Source organism: Nannobrachium achirus (genome assembly GCF_963921795.1).
Source record: "Nannobrachium achirus genome assembly, chromosome: 6".
NCBI lineage: Eukaryota > Metazoa > Chordata > Actinopteri > Myctophiformes > Myctophidae > Nannobrachium > Nannobrachium achirus.
The window spans coordinates 65,236,574-65,260,685 of NC_137815.1; the positions used below are offsets into that span (position 1 = coordinate 65,236,574).

A 24,112-nucleotide genomic window follows, 5' to 3' on the forward strand; every position below is an offset into this window, starting at 1 on the left:
TTTATACATTACTATTCGGAAATTGATTAAATTTGCGATTTCTGTGTTAACTCTATGGCATATTAGTAGTTTTTCCCCTGCTACCGTGACGTCAGCGCCAGGAAGTTGCGTAACATGAATTCGGTCAACTGGCACAGCTTGTCCATATTTATATGTGTAACGCCTGACACTGTGGTTCCCCTGACACATCACTGTGACATCACAGGTGACATCACAAGTGACATCACAGTGATGTCAGATACCCAGAGCAGGGATCTCCATATATGGGCATAAACAGGTGACATCACAGTGGTCTTCTTCTTCTTTCGTGTATCATCGTCCTCGATGATTGGTTGGCGACATTTTATTTCACAAGATTTCTTGTTACTTGGGTGTGGCTGGTTCAGACAGGGATCTCCATGTATGGGCATAAAAGGGATTGTATGTTGTGAGGTCATGGGAACCACTCTATGCCCATACAGTATATGGAGACCCGTGATGTCATCAATATTAAGCCCATATCTAACAGGACTTCATATCCATATATGGGAACTGGTCCGATATACACCACTGGCCAGACGGCCAAGACATGGCCCTTTAGGGCGAGGTCGTTTGTCGCCCTGAGGCGTCTTACTAGTCATATCCTCTCTGCCTTATTGGGTATACAATATCATGTCTAGTAAACAAACGTTCTCTTCTGCTACTCCATGTTATGTTCATGATATGACTCAGCAGTCATAATAAACATCATTTTACTTAATGTTTTGTGAGGAATAGCTTCAGTGAAAAAGTGATTGATTGATTGATTGAAGACTTTATTAGAAGTTTGCATAGGAAAAGGTACAGTTTCATGACGGTACAGTTCACTGGTACAAGGTCTACTAAAAGGAGATCCATGAAAAGACTAAGCTTATTTCCACTGGAAACCATTGAAGTATCTCATATAACATTGAGTGACAGACAAATAGAACACAGTACTATGCAGTAGATATGTAAAGAAAAAGAAAAAAGAAAACAGTAAGTCTAAACAAACAGTAAAGAAGGGGCAGGGGAGGGTAGTGAGATGTTCTTCGTCCAGACTCTGGAATGTCAGCCTTGCAGGGTTAAGAAAAAACTTGGAGATACAAGCTTTCTGCCCGACGGTGCCATTATAACTTTCAACAAGCCAATTTCATAGTTTTAAAAACCCCACAGAAAGTCACCCACTTTCAACCTTGCGTCTCTATTTTAAGAATTTCGTTACAGTCGACGATTTCCAAAGATTAAAATAAAAAATCTTTTCAAAACTGGAAAAAAAAATTGCAGATTACACAACGGGTTGCATCGCGAAAGTACAGTATAGGGTTGTGCCACTTTTGTGCGACACTGTCTGTCACACAACAAAGTGTAAAATAGGGCATTCATTTATGGAATAAATAAATAAATAAAAGATAAAAGGTTTGTGCCCAGCAGTGGTGACATGCTGCCTCCTGGTGAGAGTGGTCCTCTGGTTATCTGTGAACCTCCCAGGAGGTTTACAGTGGGCCAGTCTGTTCTTGTCCTACTTTACAGTGAACTTGTCCTCTCCCCTGAGGCGTCACAAGGGGGAGGGGGGGGAGTGGGACTGAGTTACTAGGGCCCAAGGTGGAGGGGGCCTTCATTATTTTATACTTTAGCTATTGAAAAATAGCAGATATACAAGCTCGCAGCAAGCTCGTAGATCTGCTATTTTTGAAAAGTCATGAAAATGTGTGCAAATCTTTGAATCTATTTATTTTTTAAGCCAACATTACATTTTGTAACTCAATTTTAGCTTCTGTGACATGGGGGTCCGTGGCCAAATACATATAATTTTGGGGGTCTTTCACATGAAAAGGTTTGAGCACCACTGACATATATAGAAACATAGGTTTTTCAAAAAAACCTTAGAAGGATTTGAAATGTTCAAAGACTTGCACAAGTTTTCACGATTTTTCAAAAATAGCAGATCTACAAGCTCGCAGCGCGGCACTCGGTGCCGCGCTGTGAGCTTGTATATCTGCTATTTTTCAACAGTTAAAGCACAAAACGGGAGTGGATCCTTGTACCCATGCAGGGCCCGGAATTTGGTGCGACGCCCCTGCCTCTCCCTCTCTTGCTTCCCTGGAAAATGTGATGTGTGTTAAACGCCCGCCTCCCGGCAGCAACCTTCCCGAGGTATCAGACACAGACTGCAGAACCACTCGCTGACGCAAAAACGGGGTGGCTTGGATCGCATCCATCCATCTTCTTTTCTTCTATAAAATCCAATCACATCCCCTCTGACAGCCATCCATCTTAAATTCACCAAGAATCGAGTATGCCTGGTCGTCTGCTCTGCACGCCTGCACGCTTCATTTGTTTTCGGTCAGAGGGCTCTCTCTCTCTCTCTCTATAGCTTTGTCACAGCATTCACTTCTGATCTCCTGTAAAGTGGCAAGCTGCCATCTTGTAACTCACACAGGGCATGAGTGACATTGCGTTCAATGCTAACAGCGTCGTGGCAGTGACACAGACCGAGCTTTGACTCAGTTACTGGTAGCAGCAGCTGCCCCGGATCAATAAACAGGATGTTGGATTCTGAATCACTGTTATTATCAGGTCATTGCCGATACTGCCAGTCATGTTCCTGACAGCAATAAAACTAGACTTCGGTCCATTATATATCCCCTTTAATGATACCAATTTGCATTGTGTTTTATATCATTTCTATAGTTTGATTCGTCACCTTTACAACGAGGTACAGCTTGTAAGCATCGGGCATTCGAGGCATGAGCTACACAGCCAAACGTGTGGGTAGCACCGACCAAAGTATTGCCAAAATGGCTTGCAATACTGTTCTGTTGGCATTTACTCTAGTTTTGGGCTTCCCTGACACTGAGCTTAAAATTATAAGTGTAAAAATGGCCAATATTTGTTGTTTTTTCTTTCCTCTATTACTGTGGGAGAGTGCAATCATTCAATGAACCAAGCAACAAAGGTGAACACCAAACGAACAGTATGAAAGGCCTGCCAGGCCATTTTGACACATTTTCGAGGGGCACTACCCACACGTTTGGCTGTGTTACTCATTCCACAAATGCCAGATCCTTACAATCTGTACCTTGTTGTAAAGGTGACAAATCAACGATAACAATGATAACAAATCTAGCGCAGCATAGTTCATTTGGACACGGAAGTTAGAGTCTAGATATACCCCGAACCCCCCCTCGATCTTCATTCGCTAACAGCTAATTAATTCATACGCTCACGTTCATTCTTACTTCATTCTCATTCGCTACAAGCTACTTCACACACGCCCTCATTTCTCAGTGTAGTCCTTATAAGCAGCCTCTGCTCACTGCTCATTCTACATGTTCAGCTGTCAAAGCAGGTTGTGTGATGTGTGTTGGAAAAATCCTCCACCTTCCCGGCCTCCTCCCTGTGGCATTTAGCTTCAGTTGTAATGGATGCTCTGTGATAGGATAACATGTGGATTGTACCATGGTTATTCCATGATTGTGGTATGATGAAATGTTGATTGTACTATGGTTATTCTATGTGCTGTAATTTATGATGTAATTGGAAGTTCATGTTTTATGTACATCTGTAACTTCTGCTCTGCTCTGGGGGGTCTGAGATAGCAGATTCTGTGTTATGTTATGGTTACACAGATACATCTGTATATCATCAGAGCAGAGCCCATCTGCCAAACGTAATGCAATAAAATAAATGGATAAATGGTTATGTTATTTCTAATAAATGTCAAATGGTTAACTCTAAGCTGAAGTGTTTAAATGAAACACAATACCATTTGGCATAATTAAAGGGGAGATATAATGGACCAAAGTCAAGTTTCCTTTCTCGGACCGTTTGGCAAGCCTCAGTCACTGAGATACGTGCAGTACTGAGTCTCATGCTGCAGTTAAACCATATTATAGTTGACCGGGCTCCCCCAGTTAAAAGGTCGGGGTCCCCAATCTTTTCCCTATACACAACTCGTCTCAACACTTATAGATCTGCTATTTTTGCAGAATGTTTACCCCAGAACGGGGATGCTAGGGTTTATGTGGTTAAGACTGCAGCGAATGCAATAACTACCATAGTAGTAATAACAGCTACCGACCAAGATAATTGAAAATTAAAGGTTTCATGTGGAATCAGGCACGTGCACACACATAGACATCAAAGGGGGCGGGCTTGAGCCCTGCCCTTTTATCCGTCTGTAAAAAGTGCCCTCTACAGACCATGAATGCAGTTTTCACTATGGTGGGGAAAAAAAATGCAAATGCCCTCTTTCCATGCCATGCCTGATGTCCAACAAACTCTCCTGAACTTGAATGCAGCATCTTATGTTCAAAGAATTGCCCTCTCTGTGTAGAAATCCATGCTCTCTAAGCCACATCTAAAGTATTGACTTGATAATGTTTAGTTCAGTGAGGTATCTGCGACGCGTTGTGAGCTTGGAGGTCTGCTATTTTTGATATGTTCACCAAAAGGCCCTTTTAGAAATGTGAGCCCCTGCCTCTCTTAACATTCTCTACACGTCCCTGTGTGGATTGGAATCCTTTACTTCACGGCCCAGTAAAGTAATAAAATGGCCCATGGTAGTGATTTAGTAGGCAAATGCTTGTTCATAGCCACCATGGGAGACTGTCCCTGTGCAGAACTGGGATGCCAGGGGAACTTGACTTCATATGCAGTCGAGAGAGAGAGTCCTCATATAATGGCTGGCATGATGTGCAGTCAGGTATTCTTATCCCACATCACTAGGCAGCAAGGTTGCTGGGAGGCACAGTGGTCACATCCCTCTGCCACTGACGTTTGATTATTTGTCTTGCATGCATGCTGGGCTCTGCTGCTACACACACAGCCACTGCCAGCATTACATAAGAACAAGAACAGGCCTACAGCAATGTACCACACTACAGTGGCTTCACTGGGCAGCAGCAATGATAAGGACCAGTGTCTGTCTGTGTGCAGGGGCGTCACAAGGGGGAGGGGGGAAAGTGGGACTGAGTTACTAGGGCCCAAGGTGGATTTTATATTTAGCTATTGAAAAATAGCAGTTCTACCATTTTTGTCTAGTCACATGTTCAAATACTGGATTCTGATTGGTTTAAAACAGTGGTAAATAGGCCAACAACCTTGAGTTGGCCCTCCTTGAGTTGGCCCACTGGAACAATTAATGATTGTAACTAAAGATCCTTGCAAGTTACAACTGTGTTTTCTTTCATTTATATGGAAAAAGTGGTAGAAAAGCAATTTACCATGAGAGGGAGTGGGTTGTTGGCTGATTTACCACTGTTTTAGGGTTGTTTGCCACTCGCCTGCGGCTCGTGGCACAACCCTGAAACAGTGGTAAATCAGCCAACAACCCACTCCCTATCATGGTAAATGGCTTACATCTACAAGCTCACAGCACGGCACTCGGTGCCACGCTGCAAGCTTGTAGATCTGCTATTTTTGAAAAGTCGTGAAAATGTGTGCAAATCTTTGAATATATGTATTTTTAAGTGAACATTTGTAACTCCAATTTTACTTCTGGGGGGTCTCTGGAACTAAATATTTAGAGATGGGGGTCCGTGGCCAAATACATATAATTTTGGGGGTCCTTCACATTTTGAGCACCACTGGGTTTTTCAACAAAAAAAGAAGGATTTGAAATATTCAAAGACTTGAATATTTTTCAAAAATAGCAGATCTACAAGCTCGCAGCGCAGCACTCGGTGCCGTGCTGTGAGATTGTATATCTGCTATTTTTCAATAGTTAAAGCACAAAATGTGAGTGAATCCCTGTACCCAGGGCCCAGAATTTGGTACGACACCCCTGTCTGTGCGCTACTACTGTAGTTAAGTGTCCATCTGTGTGTTCATTTCCTATAGGCTACGTGTGATTCACTATGAGTCATTCACTTACTATGCAATCTGGGAACCCATTTGGTTAAAAAGAATGTTGTTGTTTTTTAGTTTTTAGTTTTTTTCCCCCCACAGGGGCACCACCTCCTTTTTTGTGTAGAAACAGGAACTCGGTTTGACTCCTCCCCTTTCTTAGTCTACTTCCTCCCGGCTGCTGCTTTTGTGTTTATTCCTACTACGTGTTTGGGGCAGTGATTCTGATGTTAGCAGAAAGACAGATTCTGAATCAGACAGACATGTTGTGAGCTTGTCATTTTTAGCGAAGCTATTTGGTGTGGACAGACAGTACAGACTACCTGAGACGAATAACAGTCCAAGTCCACGTTTAATTTTATTTGAATATAGATATCTTTTGATTTACCAGACTGTAAACCACAAACTAGTCATTTTTAATCCGTTAAATTGTTAATGAACTCCCCCCTCATTTTGTTCAATTGTCTGTTTTAATGTTATCTGCTCCCTTTGTCTGCTGAATATTGCTTATACGGACTTATACTGTTGTTCCACAAACTGTTGGAGATGTAAGCCATTTACCATGAGGGGAGTGGGTTGTTGGCTGATTTACCACTGTTTCTAAATTGCTTTTCTACCACTTTTACCATATAAATGAAAGAAAACACAGTTGTAACTTGCAAGGTTATTTAGTTACAATCATTAATTGTTTCAGTGGGCGGGGTCCATGAGCCAACTCAAGGTTGTTGACTGATTTACCACTGTTTTAAGCCAATCAGAATCCAGTATCTGAACATGACCACAAAAAGTGGTAGACATACTCTTTTTCCACTTTCCATAAGTATTATGTCTTATAATATATATGAGTTAAGTAAAACAAATCTAATTCAACAAAATGAGGGGGGGGGGTGCATTAAGAATTTAACAGATTAAAAACGTCTAGTTTGTGGTTTACAGTCTGTAAATCAAAAAAATATCTATATTCAAAATGTCTCAGGTACTAACTCAGGTCTGTTTTACTGAGAATAGTGGTCTCTTGTGTTTCTACTGAAAGTGATGAGCTCACATCTAGCTCTCTACATAACATAGGTTCAGACAGTACACTACAGTACAGCCCTAAGCTGCATCACAGCTGCTGCAGCTTGTCCCCACAGACAGCTGTCCACAGACATGAAGGACACTGTGTGGGGACACTTTGTAGCCTGAATCGTTCAATCAATACTTTATTGGTTGATTAATATCCTCAGCTGGGTCGCACATGAAGCTTTTATTATTAACACGCAGGCACGCAGGCACGCAGGCACGCACGCACGCACGCACGCACGCGCACACACACACACACACACACACACACACACACACACACACACACACACACACACACACACACACACATGCAAAGCATATTTCTTTCGTTTACAGTAACATTTCACTTAGATTAGAGTGTTTATACTGTGAAGTTCTCCAAATCAAAGAAAGGACTTCTTTAAGTAATGCTCCCTTGATACTTCATATGTAGCTGAACAAGAACTCAATTATTCCTGATACATAAAAAATATACCTTCTACCTAACTGCTTATATACTGTACAGCACTAGACTGTGCGTGTGCGTGCGTGCGTGCGTGCGTGTGGCGTGCGTGTGGCATGCGTGCGCGTGTGCGTGCGTGGCCGTGCGTGCGTGCGTGCGTGCGTGCGTGCCTCTCATAGCTGAGGGCAGTAACAGTGTGTCTCATCATGCAGGTCCTGCGGAGCTAGCATGCTGCGCTCACAGTGACTCGGCATTTTAGCAGCAGTGTCCATTTACTCTGTCTGCTTCCATCCATGGCAAAAGTACGTGGCTATTTAGCTTTCTTAGCTTTTAATAGGCAACGACTGCATACATGGTGCTGTATGCCAGTTTCTCAAACCTTCACATTTCAAGGTCTTCCCCTTTACTCTGACAGTGTACAAATTTGTATTTGGGTCCCCATTCAGAATCAATTGGGGTAAATTTACTATAATATTTTTTTTTGTCTTAGGAATGCGACATTTACAATTTTTTTTATTGAACTCAAGCCTCTGTGGCATGACTAATCAATAGAAAAAAGGTCATTTTGGGGGTGAACTACACCTTTAAGTACATTTTGATACTAATAGTTTCAACTCAAGTACATTTTGAATTCAAGACTTTTACTTAGAGTATTTCTACATTGCAGTATTGATAGTTTGAGTGAAACATTTGATTATTTTTTCCACCACTGCTTATAGGTGTATAAACACCCCTCTGGCCCCTCATGACAATCTTCAAGAGGACTAGAACATTGAGCTGCTGGTACTTGAAAACTTGGCAGAACACATAGTAATAGTTGCTATAGCCGTACTTTATTATTATATCCCAACAACACCCAAGTGCACAGTAAGAAATGCCATTCTTTAAAAATATATATAATCTCCTAACAAATTATTTAGTTCACCAGCAACATTCCATCCCTCTAATCTGCAACTAAACTGTTTATTTGGACATCCAGTGCAAACTAATGAAACGAGGAGGTGGAGAGTAAATTAGCATAATCGCTGTTTCAGATTTCCTTTCGGCACTATCCTCTCTAGCCTAGAGGCTTGCCTGAATTGTTTTGTACCATTTATCTCTCTCTCTCTCTCTCTCTCTCTCTCTCTCTCTCTCTCTCTCTCTCTCTCTCTCTCTCTCTCTCGCACATCTCCACCCCCTCACTCAGACGGATGGAGGAAGTTCAAAGACCAAATATGGAGACAGCAGTGTTCAGACAGCATCTGCTGTGCTGCTGAGCAGTAGTTATATGAGATTTCAGTAGGAGAGAACTTCAGCAAACAAACCATCTCCCAGGATCAATGACCCGTATCTTTTTGAGATAAACTACAGCTGACGTCTTTCAAGATGTCTTTTAAGTTGAGGAACTCAGTTTTTCACTTTATCACTTGGTATCTAGAGTATATTACTAAGTAAGTAAGTACATTTTATTTATAGAGCACCTTTTTAAGTGATATATTACTTCCCAACACTGGATTAAAAGGCAAAGCCTTACGCACCAAGTGGACTGAAATTATTTCTTCTTGAGAACTTCATTTTCACTTTATAGTGTGATGAATATGGATGAACGCATTGACGCAGTGATGGACACACAAATTCAGGTGTGGAAGGAGAGCGCAGACTCTGTGATTGACTATTGGGTTCAGGTGTGAGCAAGTGCGGGGAAGACGCCGACATGATAAAACTGTCAGTGTGACAGTGGCACGGGATCGGAGCACACGTCTGTGGTGAGGCACTCTGGGGAACGGGAGGGGGCCGTTCGCTCGATTGTAGTTCCTGCCGACGGTGAAGACAGGCAGTCAGGGGGAGCTAGTTGTGTATATTGCAGGAGGGGAGACTGCATGCATGGTCTCCTGTAGGTATCACAGGGCTGGGTATTTAGCAGAGTGTCTTCCGCCTTGCTCCGCCGACCTGCGGTGAATGCTGACAAGAGAGCCAGAGTATGGTCAGCGCGGCACGCCGTCCAGCAAACATTCCCCGGGGGTTGGACGACGTCACAGCACAGACCCCGGGGGGGTCGCGCCGACAGGGCGAGTTAAGTACACGACCAAGTCGCTTTATTCTGTACTGCTTCCTATGAGCCTGGTTGTAGTGTAGAACGGTTTTATTATTGTGTGGCATTAAAGCACGGTTTATTGTCTTAGCCATTCTGATGCCCATTCATTCTAATGCTCATTCTGATGCCCATTCATTCTAATGCTTATTCTGATGCCCATTCATTCTAATGCTTATGCTGATGCCCATTCATTCTAATGCTTTTATTGTTAAAGTAGAGTACTGTGTTAATAAAGATTGCTCTTTTCTATATAAGTCGTTGTCTGTGGTATTTTCAGGGTCTGGCATTATCTGCAGTATTGCAGAAAGGTTTAAAACCCACATTTATTACACTGGTGGCAGCGGTGGGATATAACTTAAAATGTCGGAATCTGAAAATGACACAGTGCAACCCCAGCCAAATATGGTTTCCCCACCTGATGTGCAAATAGTTCAACAGCCAATTTTTATGCCAGAAATGTTTAATGGTTTAGGGCGGGAATGGGCTGATTGGGCTGAGCAATTTGAGATTGCAGCTGATGTAAATAATTGGAATGAAAACCTGAGACTTAAGTTCATGAGTCTGCTTTTGTCAGGTCGAGCTCGTGAGGTGTATAGTGGGTTATCTAAAACAGCTAAAGCTAACTATGTCTTGCTAAAGGATGCAATGGGGAGATGTTTAGGTCCTTGTGATAGTGATGACTGGAACAGAGCTAGCTTTTCTTCACGAATGAGGTTGCCAAATGAGACTGTTAGGGAATTTGGCATTGCACTTCGCCGGTTGGTTACTAAAGCATACCCTACAATAGATCTTAATGTGCAAGATGTGTTGGCTAAAGACCATTTTATTGCTCATGTTGGTAATGGGGATTTGCGTATTGGCCTTCGTAGCGCCAAGCCAGAAACATTAGAGGATGCTATCAACCTTGCTGCCGAACTTGAGCTAATTCGAACTTTAGAGGGTGTGTCATGCCCAATGACTGATGATAAGGTGTGTGGGGTTGTTGAAAAATCCACCAGTAATGAACAGATTGACTCTCTGCTTGGGGTAGTGGAAGGCCTAAGGCAGGAGGTCAAATCATTACAATCAACTGTACAGGCGATAGGCCTCCCAAGTGAATCTGTTTCTTTGCACACATCTGTCCCATTCTTAGACTCGGTTAAAAACCCTATTCCTCCAAATAAACAAGATGCCGAACTAGGCAAAGCATGCTGGGAGTGTGGGTGTACGCGTCACATACGGCGTGACTGTCCTTATTTAACAGGGAAATTAGTGGGGGCGTGCACTAAAGGCCAAATGCCTGCTCCTCACTCTATGACCACTGTGGTCCCTGATGGGTTAAAGGGCAATTCTGGATACCTTAAAGCTAAAATAGGTGGCCATGACTGTTTTGTACTGGTCGATACTGGAGCCTCTCGGTCCGTTATTCCTAAACAACTGTGGTTGTCTGTTACTAAAGGCAGAGGTGACCTGGCCAATTATATTGGGAAAGCTACTGCAGCTAATGGGGGCGGGATGCATATTTTGGGTTCCTGGCAGACTGTATGTCAATTTGATTCACTTGCACTCGTTGCTGAGTTTTTAGTTGCTGATATCCCCTCCACAGAAGTTTTGCTTGGTTTTGATTTTCTATCAAAGTATGGAGCTGTAGTTGATTTGGGGAAGAAACAATGTCAAATACTGGGCAAACGATTTCCCTTGGTTGATCTTAATCCCTCGTTAGACCCTCAAATAGTCGTTGTCCACACTGATACTGTGGTACCCCCCCGTAGTGAGGCCATCGTTTTGGGTCAGGTCCAGAGTGGGTGGGGGGATTATGCAGAGGGTATGTTGGAACCATCCACCTCCATTTCTAAACAGAGTGACATTTTGGTGGCCAGAGTAGTTTGCAGTGTGCAGCAGGGTAGACTACCAGTGCGAGTTATTAATGTAACCAATGATGGGCTATCCCTAAAGAGTGGCATGAAAATAGGCACACTATTTACTGACATTGAAGTAGGGGAGGGGACAATAGAGCCGGGGGAGGATGAGGAGGGAGGAACCTTATTGCCACCTTGGACAGTTGACACACTTATGAGCCATTTTGGGGTAGGGGAGAAAGGCCTTGCCCCAGACGAATTGAGAGCAATTAGGCAATCATTTAATAAGTACATGGATGTTTTCAGTCGTGGAGACACTGACTTGGGCAGAACACATTTAACATCACATAAAATTGATACTGGGGATGCGCAACCTATTAAGTTGCATCCTCGACGGGTTCCTCTTCACTTACAGCAGGAAGTAACAAACAATCTGACACAAATGTTGGCTAATGGGACAATCCGTCCTTCTTCTAGTCCATGGGCAGCCCCGGTTGTGCTAGTTAAAAAGAAGGGGGGTGGCCTCCGGTTCTGTGTCGATTATAGGAAACTCAATGAGGTGACAAAAAAAGATGCATATCCCCTCCCTAGAATTGACGATGCCCTAGATAGTCTGTCACATGCTCGTTGGTTTTCCACGTTAGATTTAGCTAGTGGCTATTGGCAGGTGGAAGTAGAGCCAGAGGATCGCCATAAAACTGCCTTTGCAACCCGTCAGGGATTGTTTGAATTTAATGTTTTGAGTTTTGGCCTTTGTAATGCACCTAGCACTTTTCAGAGGTTAATGGACCTAATCCTTGCTGATTTACAGTGGACTACATGTTTAGTTTACTTGGACGATATAATTGTGTTTGGCCGTACTTTTAATGAACATCTGACACGTCTTGATGGTGTACTGGGAAAACTCCAGCAGGCCAACCTCAAAGTGAAACCATCCAAGTGTAACTTATTTTCCACAAAAGTCCATTACCTGGGCCATGTCATATCTGCTGAGGGAGTGGGGCCAGATCCAGCTAAAGTTGAGGCAGTTAGGGAGTGGCCTGTCCCTACCAATCAGACTGAGGTTTCCAGTTTTATAGGGCTAGCATCTTATTATAGGAGGTTTGTAAAGGGGTTCGCAGACATTGCTCGCCCATTACATAAGCTGACAGAGCAGGGGAAGCGATTCCAGTGGAGTGAGGCCTGTCAATGTGCTTTTGATCAGCTTAAAACTAGTTTGATTACTGCCCCTGTGTTGGCTTATCCAGACCCTTGTAAACCCTTTATTTTGGATACAGACGCAAGTGATGTGGGGATTGGAGCAGTAATATCCCAGGAGGAGGGAGGGATGGAGAGAGTTGTCGCATATGCCAGTAGGGCCCTTACAAAACCAGAACGTAAATATGCTACTACAAAAAAGGAACTGTTGGCCATGGTGGTTTACACCAAACATTTCAGACACTATTTGTTGGGTAAAGAGTTTGTGTTGCGAACTGACCATAATTCCCTGAGGTGGCTGCATAATTTTCAAGGGTTAGAGGGGCAGTTGGCTCGCTGGCTTGAACAACTGGCCAATTTTCAATACACCATCGTCCATCGGCCAGGCAAGCTTCACAGCAATGCTGACGCCCTCTCTAGGCTGCCAGGCTTCCTTGGGAAGCAGCAGTCTGAACAGGATCCCCCTCAGTTAGTGCTAGGCAAGACTAATCCAAAAGTGCGCGTAGTGCATGAGGTTCCAAATTCTACGCTGTCTAGTGAGATGGATGAGTTGTCGCAGGCACAGATGGCAGACAGTGAGTTGCAGCGAATAATTGCTTGTAAAAAGCTGGCGGCTGACTGTTCAATCCCAGAAGACCCAGACATACAGAAATATGCCCGGGTTTGGGGTCAGCTTCAGGTACAGGGAGGTAGATTAGTCAGGATCCCTCCTGTTCATTCTGATGCTGCATCTCAGGTGCAGGCAGTGTTACCTCAGTCCCTGGTGCCTGAAGTCCTGAAACAGTTGCACAATGTCTCTACTGGGGGCCATTTGGGGGTGCAAAAACTGCAGGGAAAAGTTAAAGACCGTTTTTACTGGCCTGGGTGGTTTGTAGATGTTAAAGCATGGGTCAAAGACTGTGTAGATTGCGCTTCCCGTAAGACGCAAGGAAAACCTTTGTGTGCCCCTTTACAGCCATCAGTGTCATCAAGGCCCTTCGAGCGAGTAGCGCTTGACATTCTTGGTCCTCTTCCAGTGACTCCTGAGAAGAATAGATATATTTTGGTTGTTGGTGACTATTTCTCTAAATGGACAGAGGCTTTCCCATTACCTAATCAAGAAGCTAGTACTGTCGCTAAGGTTTTGACGGAGCAATGGGTCTGTCGGTTCGGGGCACCCCGTAGTTTACATTCTGATCAAGGGCGGAACTTTGAATCAAACCTGTTTAGAGAATTATGCAGCCTTCTTCATATGCACAAAACACGCACCACTCCCTATCGGCCAGAGTCAGATGGGATGATTGAGAGGTTTAATCGTACCCTTTTGGATATGGTATCCCTCTTTGTGGAAGATAATCAGTCTAATTGGGACAAACTTTTACCGTACGTTATGTTGGCATATCGTAGTAGTGTGCATGCTAGCACCCTGTTCACTCCTTATAAGGTATTGTTTGGACAAGAAATGGTTTTGCCAGTGGATGTTATGCTAAACATAAGTAACCAGGAGTCCTTTTCCTCAGTGGACGATTATGTGGCTAGGCTGAGGGACACATTATCTACTGTAGTGGAGGCAGTTAAGAAACATCAGGCCAGGGCCTCAGGGCACCAAAAAGTAGCCTATGATTTTAAGGCTAAATTCCAATATTATTGTGAGGGAGAACTAGTTTGGTTGCGGAATAAGGCTAGGAAGCGTGGAGTGTGTCCAAAACTCCAGAGGAGATATAAAGGTCCCTTTAGAGTGGTGGACCGTGTGACAGAAGTCCTGTACAAGCTAGTACCAGTCGAGGGTGGCTCAGAGACTGTTGTACATTTCAACCGACTCAAACCTTTTACTTCCTCTTTGCCAGTACCATCGGAGGCAGCGGAGGCCCTCAGCAGAAGTGAACAGAGGGATGATCCTATTCAGCCGGGGCAACGCCAGCAGCCAGGGGTTCCGTCTGGTGCCAACTGCGGACACCTTGGTCCACCTAGCCGGGATGTTCCTGCGGAGGCTAGGACACTACCGGCGGGGCAGACTGAGGAAGCAGGATGTCAACCGAGGGCCCCAGCTGCAGCAGCGCGGATGCCACCGGGAAGGCAGAGGGATAGGGATGCTGCTTTGGAGGATTCCCGAAGACAGCAGGGGTTCCCATCAGCAAGATGTACAACCTCTGAAGCGGGCCCTCTCACAGATGCACCTGGGCGCCAGGGGCAGCAAGCACCAGGGGTGTCAACGGTTGGGAAAGGCCGGTCAGCACGCCAGCGGAGACCAGCAGTTTGGGCACAGGACTACGACATGTCACTATAGACTCGAGGACGAGTCCCCCTTTTTCAAGAGGGGGAGGAGTGTGATGAATATGGATGAACGCATTGACGCAGTGATGGACACACAAATTCAGGTGTGGAAGGAGAGCGCAGACTCTGTGATTGACTATTGGGTTCAGGTGTGAGCAAGTGCGGGGAAGACGCCGACATGATAAAACTGTCAGTGTGACAGTGGCACGGGATCGGAGCACACGTCTGTGGTGAGGCACTCTGGGGAACGGGAGGGGGCCGTTCGCTCGATTGTAGTTCCTGCCGACGGTGAAGACAGGCAGTCAGGGGGAGCTAGTTGTGTATATTGCAGGAGGGGAGACTGCATGCATGGTCTCCTGTAGGTATCACAGGGCTGGGTATTTAGCAGAGTGTCTTCCGCCTTGCTCCGCCGACCTGCGGTGAATGCTGACAAGAGAGCCAGAGTATGGTCAGCGCGGCACGCCGTCCAGCAAACATTCCCCGGGGGTTGGACGACGTCACAGCACAGACCCCGGGGGGGTCGCGCCGACAGGGCGAGTTAAGTACACGACCAAGTCGCTTTATTCTGTACTGCTTCCTATGAGCCTGGTTGTAGTGTAGAACGGTTTTATTATTGTGTGGCATTAAAGCACGGTTTATTGTCTTAGCCATTCTGATGCCCATTCATTCTAATGCTCATTCTGATGCCCATTCATTCTAATGCTTATTCTGATGCCCATTCATTCTAATGCTTATGCTGATGCCCATTCATTCTAATGCTTTTATTGTTAAAGTAGAGTACTGTGTTAATAAAGATTGCTCTTTTCTATATAAGTCGTTGTCTGTGGTATTTTCAGGGTCTGGCATTATCTGCAGTATTGCAGAAAGGTTTAAAACCCACATTTATTACAATAGCAACAGACTGAGCAGAGCAAGCTTGAGAGAGCACATGCATGTTACGAGAAACAAGCATGCATTCTGCAGGAAATGGGGAGACGAGTGAAACTAGCAATTGTTGTGAACCTTGTGATTAACACAAGGGCGCTTTTCGACCGGCAATGGGATGGACCAGAGGTGAGCTTTTCCACCGAGAACCGAGTTGGTTCTGAACCGTAAAAGTTGGTTTCGCAAGAACGAACCAAGTTTCCAAGAAAGTTGAACGGAACTGGTTCTTGAACCAAGGTTCTTTTGGTGGAAAAAGGCCCCAAAGAGCGTAGAGAGGGCCATATCTCACCTTTCTAAATGGTGCATTTATATAGCACTTTTATCCAAGGCGCTTTATATAGATTGTGCATTACATTCACCCATTCACACACACACACACACACACACACACACACACACACACACACACACACACACACACACACACACACTTCATACACCGGTGGCGGGGAAACCATGCAAGGCACCAACCTACTCACCGGGAGCAACTAGGGGTTCAGAGTCTCTCTGCTATGAGAAAATGTTTAGTGAATGGTGTATTATTTCCATCTCATGGGCACACAGCAAGGATGTGTGTGTGTGGCTAAGCTCTAGCGGAGCCCAGAGAGAAAGAGAGAAAGAAAGAGAAATAGTGCACATTACGTAGAGTTTTGACTAGAGCGTTGTATCTACCATCTGGTCTCACAATGATAAGCTGCATCTCTCAAGTAAATAGAGAGAGCAACAGATATATGTAATATGCAACATCAGGTTTTGATACAATGGAAAAACACTTGGAAAAACACTGGACATACACGCAAAGTCATGTATTGGAGCACCGCTCAAAGAACCCCATATTCTGATACATTTGTTCTGATACATTTCAGCATACATTTGATTAAAAGTACATATTTGTCAGGCTAAAGGGCATTACTCTTTTACACTGAAATGTAATTTAAAAATGTTTTCTCATTGCCATTTGCCTAAGCTGTAATCCTACCTATCGCTACTCTACCTCTGTCAACCTGAGGAGAGCCCCAACCGAGCTCATGCTTCCTTCGATGCATGAGGAGTGACCAGGCCTCTTCTTATCACCTGACAGGGGGGAGTTTCCCCGGTAGGACGTAGCGCGTGGAAGGAACACGTTATTCCAACCAGTTCCTTTCATCAGGCGCCCCGGCTGACCAGGGGGAGGCAGTATAGAGACCAGGATTACTGCATTTTTTATTTATTTTTGCCAGCGGCCCAGCACCCACACATTTTCACAATATTTATCTATGGCAGTGGTTTTCAACCTGTGGGTTGGGACCCCCAGGGGGGTCCCCAAATTATTTTGGGGGCTCCCCAGATGATTAACTTAATGTCACTCAACAGTAAACAAACCAACATAAAGTTTGAGGTATCTGCACATTTCTAAAATTACAATTTAACGATTTTTTAATACCTCTAAAATGATGGATCAAACATTGGCCAAATTGTCAAATATTAGAGGCAGAAATTGTGAAAATAGCCGATCTACATGCTCACAACGCCTCGCAACAGATCTGCTATAGATAGAACCGTGTTATCCAAAATGTATCCAGTCCCCAGTTAAAATATGATTATTTTGGGGGTCGTGGCCTGAAAGGTTGAGAACCACTGATCTATGGAGCTGAGTCAAACTAAATTGAATGCCCCAACTTTTCAACAATTCCAAGTGCTTATCAGAGTGGGTCCATTCAATGGCCATGACCATTACTATTTTCGGGGTCACGGCCTGAATCCCCAAAACACCAAACACAGTCATGCATGCAGGGGAAAACATTCCTAGGGGTTCCTAGTTATGATGAGTATATAACCATTAGCCAAAATCAGACAGAATATAAATCCAGAGAGAGTAGCCTACAAATTGGAACTAAATTGACCCTTGGTTCCTTTCTACTTGAGTTAATTCAACACAGCTTTTCTGACGGTGTTGGATGTGATGTTCAACTCCTTCAACAGTATCCCCAGCAGGATATGAGAGCGGTCAGGGGTGTCACACCAAATTCTGGGCCCTGGGTACAAGGATTCACTCACATTTTGTGCTTTAACTATTGAAAAATGGCAGATATACCGCGCTGCGAGCTTGTAGATCTGCTATTTTTTTTTAAATCGTGAAAATTTGTGCGGAGTCTGAATATTTCAAATCCTTCTAAGGTTTTTTGAAAAACCTATGTTTCTATGTCAGTGGTGCTCAAATATTTTCATGTGAAGGACCCCCAAAATGATATGTACCGGTAGGCTATTTGGCCACGGACCCCCATCTCAAAATATTTAGTTCCAGGGACCCCACAGAAGTAAAATTTGAGTTACAAATGTTTGCTTAAAAAGTACATATATTCAAAGATTTGCACACATTTTTAACGACTTTCAAAAATAGCAGATGTACAAGATCACAGCGCGGCACTCGGTGCCGCGCTGTGAGCTTGTATATCTGCTATGTTTCAATAGCTAAAGTATAAAATAGTTAAGGCCCCTCCACCTTGGGCCCTAGTAACTCAGTCCCACTCCCCCCCCCCCCTTGTGACGCCCCTGAGAGCGGCAAAGCCACACCACAGTGGTGCTGAAGAGCTCTTGATGTGGACGATATAATGCAATGTCTGCTCTTGACTAGGCTGTTTTCCCCTGGTAACCATGGGGATTAACCATGATAACCACTTCCTGCATTTATCCATTCTGTAGATGATATTGACATGTCACACTTCAGAGAGTATACTGTCTACACACAGCATACATGGGCAACTGGCGGCCCGGGGGGCCACATGCGGTCCCCACCTTTCCCTTAATGCGGCCCGCAGGTTTAATATCGGAACACTATGTTATTGATTTCAGCTGTTACAATTCCAAACATGCGAACATGACCCGCTTTAATTACTTCAGTCTGTTGGGACTGCCCATAAGTCTGAAGGTTCATTAGTCCGAAGGTTCAGGACTAATGAACCTTCGGACTAATGCCATGGCACCCAGTCCGTATATAGTAGCTTAATGACTAGTAGTCTTTTTTTTTATGTTCATTGTCCAATGTATTTGTATTTAAGTTCATAACATTAAGAACATATAAATGCATTTGAAATGAAATAAAAATGCTAATTTTCAGGATTGCAATTTAAAAATATATATATAAAAAAAGAAAATCAGGATTCCAATTAAAAAATAGCAGATCTACAAGCTCAAAATGTACTACAAGCTTTTTGGTGAAAATATTGAAAATAGCAGACCTCCAAGCTCAAAACGCGTCACGCTGCAACGCGTTGTGAGCTTGGAGGTCGGCTATTTTCGCTGCGTAATACCACACTGAACTAAGAATAATCAAGCCAATACTGGAGATGTGGCGTAAAGGCATGTATTTCTACACAGAGAGGGCAATTATTTCAACATAAGATGCTGCATTCAACTTCAGGAGAGTTTGGACAAGGCAATTCTCTTGAATGCTGCCTTCAGGTATGGCATGGAAAGAGGGCATTTGCATTTCTTTCACCATAGTGAAAACATGCATTCATGGTCTGGAGAGGGGCACTTTTTAGTAAATAAAAGGGCATGGGCTCAAGCCCCCTTTGATGTCTATGTGTGCACGTGCCTGATGCTTACTGTAATCTATCACCTCTAAGTCAAGGCCAAATTCCATGGGCATCCTCGGGGGCTGCTATACAGCCCTGGATCTCATCTGTTATTCCAATGATGCATTAAAATCCCTATAGAATAATGTTACTGATCTCAAACGTACGTTTTGGTCCTCTTCCCTGTCACTCCAGAGTACCAGCTCACAGGCGCTGCTTGGCATGTTGTGTGAGCAAGAAAGATAGCAGGCGAGAGAGGGGGGGGGGGGGGGGGGGGGGGAGGGGGAGAGAGAGAGAGAGAGAGAGAGAGAGAGAGAGAGAGAGAGAGAGAGAGAGAGAGAGAGAGAGAGTCTGCAAGATAATTCACTATGGATTTCAGGTGCAGCAATGCCAGAGGAGATTGGGGGGAATTAATCTCGTTGCTGCACTGCATCCAGTGGTGTTGTTGTGCATGTGTTGTGTCACTGCCAGGGGCGTCACAAGGGGGGGGGACTGAGTTACTAGGGCCCAATGTGGAGGGACCTTAATTATTTTATACTTTAGCTATTGAAAAATAGCAGATATACAAGAAGCTTGTAGATCTGCAATTTTTTAAAAGTCGCGAAAATGTGTGCAAATCTTTGAATATTATATGTATTTTTTAAGCGAACTTTTGTAACTCAAACTTTGCCTCTGGGGGGTCCCTGGAACTAAATATTTTGATATGGGGGTCCGCAGAGCAAATACATATCATTGGGGGGGTCCTTCACATGAAAAGGTTTAAGCACCATTGACATAGAAACATGCGTTTTTCAAAAAAACAGGTCAAAGATATTCAAAGACTTCAAGATTTTTCAAAAAATAGCAGATCTACAAGCTCACAGCACGGCACTCGGTGCCGCGCCGTGAGCTTGTAGATCTGCTATTTTTCAATAGTTAAAGCACAAAATAATGCGTAATAATGTGTTCCCAGTCTAAATGGGCTAAACCTCCTCCCCCTATGAAGAACATTCATGGGGGGCCCAAAGTTGTACCCAGGGCCCAGAATTTGGTGTGACACCCCTGGTCACTGCCGGTAAGTAATGAGCATCAATGATTGTTTAGCACCTATGGGATGGAAGCATTGTTTTTTGTGTAATTTGATATTGGTGGTTTCAAATAATTGGTTAAGTCTATGTGTAAAATACATTGACAAATAATTTGTGTGATCGTCACATTCATTTAAAATAATGACATTTTCAGGTGAAAATCTTAAGATTTCTGGACTGGGATAAGCCCCCTCAATCGCTCAACATCCTAACATATTGTCACTGTCGGGCAGAAACCTCGTATCTCCAAGTTTCAAATGTGTAAATTCTTTTGCAAAGTAAAGCACTGCTTCATCATATGGCCATCGCACAAAAGTAGCGAAAACAGCTGATCTACAAGCACACAACGCCTCGCACCGCGAGGCGTTGTGTGCTTGTAGATCGGCTGTTTTCACTAGTTGAAATCATTTTTAAATAAATACAAAACAAACGGTTTTGGACATACAAGGTTTCCACCCGACAACGACGATATGTCACTTTCTACAAGGACGTTTTAGTCCACACATCAATGAGAGAGATTTACGACATGCAGTGATCTGACGTTTATTATGCACTCACTTAATGAGCAGCCCAATCAACAGTTCCCTGCCGTCTAAAGCATCTCTTTCACAGGCTCAGGGGTAATTTATCTTTCTTTTGCCCGACAGACTTAAGTTTGACATTAGTCTTTCAAACTGCGTTGAGAAGTGAGGTGTAGGGAGATAATAAACTCTTCATCCATCCAATTTCCATAATAAACCGCCCTTGATCTGTTCCCCCTATTCATTTGATCCTCTATTTTCCCAGTGACTTTTGGATGAATATCATTTAAGAAATGATTCAAGGAATCCTTGGTAGATGGCGTATCTCTGTCTGTACACGTTTAAATGTGCAAAAAGCACACATACTGTACCATTATCATAATTATCGTTACCCATACTTAACATATACTGTTGTTTCCTGTTGAGATTGGCACATTTCACCCAGGTTATTTTCCATCTCACTCACGTCACTTTGTCTGCTGACCTCACTCAGCAACGAAATGAACAGAAAATAAACAAAGAAAAAGAAAACAATTCACAGGAGGCAAGCAGTGATCACCCCATGATGTGCACTGCAATGTAGTTTCAAATGCACTACATTGCAGGCGTTTTTTTTTAGAGTGAAAAAATAAGACACGTGTGACATGTGTGATCTGGGCAGCTTGCCCCAGGAAATGTGCCAAGCTCAATAGGGAACAACGTTATACGGTACATCTGTAGTTGGTGAATGTATATTCCTGCATATCCAAATGAATCATTAAATTAATCATTTGTAGTGACAAAAGTCCGTACAAGGATGGTAATTTTTGATGAAGGATTTATTATTATTATTGTTAAGAAGGTTTGTGATACATTTAGTAAAGGATTCAGCTTTAGGTCAGGATTAGGCATTTAGGTGTTACGTTTAGGGGTTAAGGTTAGGATTCGTTTTTAGCTAAGGGATTGTGATTTTGAGGTTAGGTTAGTTGGTGTGGTTGTGATTAAGGTTAGTGTCACTAAGTTGGTAAACAATTTCACTTAGACAAACACTTAGACAATAACTTAGACAAACACAATGCAACAGGATTTAAACGAAAGAAGGTTTTTCCAAACAGAAACCAAAGTTGACCGTGTTGAAAGTATTTGAAGCTTCTGTGTGTATTTGAAGCCATTAAGCGGGTTGTGGGCTGACATTTGCATGTTGTGTTTTGACCTGAAGGTACTCTAGTTACAGTAACATTTTCTTCTTTCTTTAATGATAGATGCAATTTTAACCACAGTGTTTTTGTTTTTTTTGCAATTTTGCAATTGTAATTTGTAATTACTACCTTTGTGCTTGAACGGTTTTAATTGGTATGGCTTTACTATGTGTGACTTATAGTGAACTCAGTCCACTGTGGCTTGGCTATCAGGGACAGAGCAGTCAGGCGACAGCAGAGCTTATGTGTCTCATAAAGAAAATGAAAGTGTCACAGTGTTGAACAAAAATGCAAGGCAACAGCAGGCAGAGCTAGTCCCGTGAAGATTTATTAAGCAGTCAACGGTCAAAGCTTACAAAGTACGTAGTATGAATCCGAAATACAGAACACTATAAGACAGAAGTTCAAGCTTCCTGTATTGTCATTCACAACTTCTTCTTTCGTTTATCATCGTCCTTGATGAGTGATGATTCACAACTGTACAGCAGGGACGCATAGCAGAAATATTTAAGTTAGTTAGCTATCACAGGTCTGGGGGACAGCTATGATCTGTAACAGATTGAATTGACAGTGATGTGATGTCTTGGGTTGTGGAAGGGACTTTTCTTGTCCATTGGCTCTCACAGATTGGAGGTTGTAAGAGTCTTTTGCTTTCAGCAAGGCCTACTGTTCCTCAGTGGTTAGTCTCGCCAGACTGTTGACTCCTGCGATTTGCAAATGCTCCCGTCATACAGTCTGGGGCGACGGAAGTCTTATGATGAGTATCCGGTTAAAGCGGAAGTGAAGCCTCCTCCCCACTTCCATTTCGTTTTTAACATCGCACACATTTATCCTAATAAATAAAAATCATCTGAGCATATTTAGCTTGCTGCTTAGCAGAAATGACATTTTAAAATATATGTTCATGAACGGAAATGCCAGCTTCCATTACTCGCTGTTCAGGAGCTGTAGTTCCAGACTCTATATAGCATTCAGAGATTGTGGAATAGTTGTCCGGCTATGCGAGACTACTCAGTTGTCACTCATCATCCATGGTTTTTGATTTGCCCAGACTGTGATGTTTTTTGTAACTAGAGATTACATTGGTCGATCCGACCAATATGTCTGAGTCATAGTGTCGGGGGCTTTGTCAGAGTATACCTGTTACACGTCTGTCTATATCCCTTTTGTGCCCATATATGGAGATGTCTGTGTCCCTTTACTTAGTGCAGTCGAAGCGGTACTGTAATGCTGACATAGGGCTTTGTTGGCCCGTTTGGTCCGCCCTCAGCCCTCCACTTCCGATCCACGTGTCTTTTTTGAGCGGTGGTAAACCGCTCCTATACGTGGCTGTGCGTGTGTCTGTAGCCTTTTTCCTCCGCGTTTTGCCATAGCAAAATGTGTGTACGTAGCATCATGTTTGTCTAGTGATGTCATATGTCGTATGTCTGTAGCCTTTTTCCTCAGCGTTTTGCCATAGCAAAACGTGTGTGTGTAGCATAGCCTGTACATCCTAGACTTAAATCCTAGTCTGAAGACGTTATGCAAGCACGAGCACCGCTCACTTCACATTGGGTGTAATTTTTGATATGCTTAACTCGACTCGTTGCAACGGGAGCTGCCTGGCAGAAGCTGCGGAGCTTGAAAGATTAAGCCCCTCAAAATGACCCAGAATGTCACACTAGCACGCCTGGTGTTCAACTAGTCAAACTTTTCACGTCTCCCGCCCTGCATTGGCTCCTAGTTGCTGCCCACACCGAGTCCAAACTAAGCACTACGAGGCAACCAAAGGCATGGCACCCACATACCTTCAAAGTGTTATCCAAACCTGCAACCCCCTGGCTGGCAGCCGAGGTCTCTCTCTCGGTCTGTTGTCATAATGTTCTTGTGGGACTGCTCTTATCTCTCTGCATGGGAAGTTAGCCTTTGTTACAGTATATGAAATGCGCACTCACGCATTGGTTGGTTCCATTTGTACACTGTCAGAGTTAAGGGGAGACCTTGAAATTTTAAAGTTTGAGAAACACTGGGGTAGGGTGTGTTAACACAATTCTAACTGACCTTATAAAAATAATTGATGTACACTGCAGGGCTAACAAGCATTGATAGGCTACTGCATATTCACATCATGAATTAAAATAAAATATGAGAAATCACAGCAGATGATGCA

The 24,112-nt window shown here is 43.7% G+C and overlaps 1 protein-coding gene across 1 annotated transcript in view; it reads left to right on the forward strand.

Moving 5' to 3' along the window:
* The window catches only part of LOC308287470 (aggrecan core protein-like), a 269,467-nt gene that overhangs the window by 42,785 nt on the left and 202,570 nt on the right, over window positions 1-24,112 (forward strand). The window lies entirely within an intron of this gene.